A 3224-nucleotide genomic window follows, 5' to 3' on the forward strand; every position below is an offset into this window, starting at 1 on the left:
TAGTAGGAGTAAGAGTAATTGTAGTAACATTTTTTCCAATGCCAACTACATATTTCATTCAATCCTTGAAATTACTCTACTGTCCCTTCTACCTTGCGGTAGACGGACTAATGTTACCCAACTGAACTTGGGTTGACTTCCCTAACGTGCAACAAAGCCAATCTGCTGATGCTAGGTTGTACTAAAAAAGTACAGCATTCTTCGCAGGGTGCCAAGCAAGGAGAATGGGCAGCTAGTTCTCAAAAGACCCCATCCCCGTCAGTGGCATTCAGGGGACGATTTTTAAAGGCGACATTAGGAATGAGGATTACATGCTGTGGACATTTTTTCTGATTGGCTGCTGATGAGGTAACAGGATGATGTTTCAGGAACCTTAATTATCAGCCTGGTTCCAACCAGTCTGGGGTCTGTGTGCTTGTGGTCAGCATGTAGTCACCATCCTCCCCTTTTTTTTGGTGGGGTGGGGGACGGTCTTAGTTTCTGAGGAACAAATCAAAGATATGCATCAGATCTTTATCTGTTTCCCTTCAGGAGGAAGCAGGGGTCCTGTGACTGTTTTTTGTTTGTTTGTTTTTTAACATCTTTATTGGAGTATAACTGCTTTACAATGGTGTGTTAGTTTATGCTTTATAACAAAGTGAATCAGCTATACATATACATATCCCCATATCTCTTCCCTCTTGCTTCTCCCTCCCACCCCTCTGGTGGTCACAGAGCAACAGCTGATCTCCCTGTACTATGCATCCGCTTCCCACTAGCTAGCTATTTTACATTTGGTAGTGTATATATGTCAATGCCACTCTCTCACTTTGTCCCAGCTTACCCTTTCCCCTTCCCATGAGCTGAAGTCCATTCTCTACGTCTGCATCTTTATTCCTGTCCTGCCCATAGGTTTGTCAGAACCATTTTTTTCTTTTAGATTCCATATATATATGTGTTAGCATATGGTATTCGTTTTTCTTTCCTTATTTTTTTTCCCACGGTATCCCAGCGCTTGAGGATAGAACCTGCAGACAGGAAGCCACTGGTACCGAAGACATGACGCCAGGGGGGCCAGAGCGCTTTCCCTCTACCTCTGTACATTACATGGACTGGGACCGCAAGCCCGATCCCCGCCAAGAAAAAGAGGGTTATTTTTCTCTTTCTGACTTACTTCACCCTGTATGATAGACTCTAGGTCCATCCACCTCACTACAAATATCTCAGTGTCATTTCTTTTTATGGCTGAGTAATATTCCATTGTATATATGTGCCACATCTTCTTTATCCATTCATCTGTTGATGGACACTTAGGTTGCTTCCATGTCCTGGCTGTTGTAAATAGAGCTGCACTGAACATTGTGGTACACGACTCTTTTTGAATTATGGTTTTCTCAGGGTATATGCCCAGTAGTGGAATTGCTGGGTCCTATGGTAGTTCTATTTTTAGTTTTTTAAGGAACCTCCATACTGTTCTCCATAGTGGCTGTATCAATGTACATTCCCACCAACAGTGCAAGAGGGTTCCCTTTTCTCCACACCCTCTCCAGAATTTATTGTTTGTAGATTTTTTAATGATGGCCATTCTGACTGGTGTGAGGTGATACCTCATTGTAGATTTGATTTGCATTTCTCCAATGATTAGTGATGTTGAGCATCCTTTCATGTGTTAGTTGGCAATCTGTATATCTTCTTTGGAGAAATGTCTATTTATGTCTTTTGCCCATTTTTGGATTTGGGTTCGTTTGCCATTAAGCTGCGTGAGCTGCTTGTATATTTTGGAGATGAATCCTTTGTCAGTTGCTTTGTTTGAAAATATTTTCTCCCTTTCTGAGGGCTGTCTTTTCATCTTGTTCATGGTTTCCTTTGCTGTGCAGAAGGTTTTAAGTTACATTAGGTCCCATTTATTTATTTATTTATTTTGCGGTACACGGGCCTCTCACTGTTGTGGCCTCTCCCGTTGCGGAGCACAGGCTCCAGACGCGCAGGCTCAGCAGCCATGGCTCACGGGCCCAGCCGCTCCGCGGCATGTGGGATCTTCCCGGACCGGAGCACAAACCCGTGTCCCCTGCATCGGCAGGCGGACTCTCAACCACTGCACCACCAGGGAAGCCCCCATTTGTTTATTTTTGTTTTTATTTCCATTTCTCTAGGAGGTGGGTCAAAAAGGATCTTACTGTGATTTATGTCATAGAGTGTTCTGCCTGTGTTTTCCTCTAAGAGTTTTATAGTGTCTGGCCTTACATTTAGGTTGTTAATCCATTTTGAGTCTACTTTTGTGTATGGTATTAGAGAGTGTTCTAATTTCGTTGTTTTACATGTAGCTGTTCAGTTTTCCCAGCACCATTTATTGAAGAGGCTGTCTTTTCTCCATTGTATATTCTTGCCTCCTTTATCAAAGATAAGGTGACCATATGTGCATGGGTTTATCTCTGGGTTTCTCTCTTGTTCCATTGATATATATTTCTCTTTTTGTGCCAGTCCCATACTGTCTTGATTACTGTAGCTTTATAGTATAGTCTGAAGTCAGGAAGCCTGATTCCTCCAGCTCCGTATTTCTTTCTCAAAATTGCTTCGGCTATTTGAGGTCTCTTGTTTCCATACAAATTATGAAATTTCTTGTTCTAGTTCTGTGAAAAATGACATTGGTAGTTTGATAGGGATTGCATTGAATCTGTAGATTGCTTTGGGTGGTAAAATCATTTTCACAATGTTGATTCTTCCAATCCAAGAACATGGTATATCACTCCATCTGTTTGTATCATCTTTAATTTCTTTCATCAGTGTCTTATAGTTTTCTGCTTACAGATTGTTTGTCTCCTTAGGTAGGTTTATTCCTAGGTGTTTTATTCTTATTGCTGCAATGGTAAATGGGAGTTTTTCCTTAATTTCTGTTCAGATTTTTCATCATTAGTGTATCAGAATGCAAGAGATTTCTGTGCATTAATTTTGTATCCTGCTACTTTACCAAATTCATTGATTAGCTCTAGTAGTTTTCTGGTAGCATCTTTAGGATTCTCCATGTATAGTATCATGTGATCTGCAAACAGTGACAGTTTTACTTCTTTTCCAATTTGGATTCCTTTTATTTCTTTTTCTTCTCTGATTGCTGTGGCTTAAACTATGTTGAATAAGAGTGGTGAGAGTGGGCAACCTTGTCTTGTTCCTGATCTTAGTGGAAATGGTTTCAGTTTTTCACCATTGAGAACGATGTTGGCTGTGGGTTTGTCATATATGGACTTTAT

General features: G+C 40.9%; 1 non-coding gene across 1 annotated transcript; it reads right to left on the reverse strand.

Annotated features, from left to right (window-relative positions):
- Positions 1 to 980: 980 nt before the first annotated feature.
- Positions 981 to 1129, reverse strand: LOC132521408 (small nucleolar RNA SNORA57). The gene has a single exon (XR_009540858.1). It is a non-coding gene; the product is annotated as a small nucleolar RNA SNORA57 (small nucleolar RNA).
- Between the last annotated feature and the right edge of the window lie 2095 nt (positions 1130 to 3224).

This window comes from Lagenorhynchus albirostris, chromosome 5, assembly GCF_949774975.1.
Source record: "Lagenorhynchus albirostris chromosome 5, mLagAlb1.1, whole genome shotgun sequence".
NCBI classification, from domain to species: Eukaryota; Metazoa; Chordata; class Mammalia; order Artiodactyla; family Delphinidae; genus Lagenorhynchus; species Lagenorhynchus albirostris.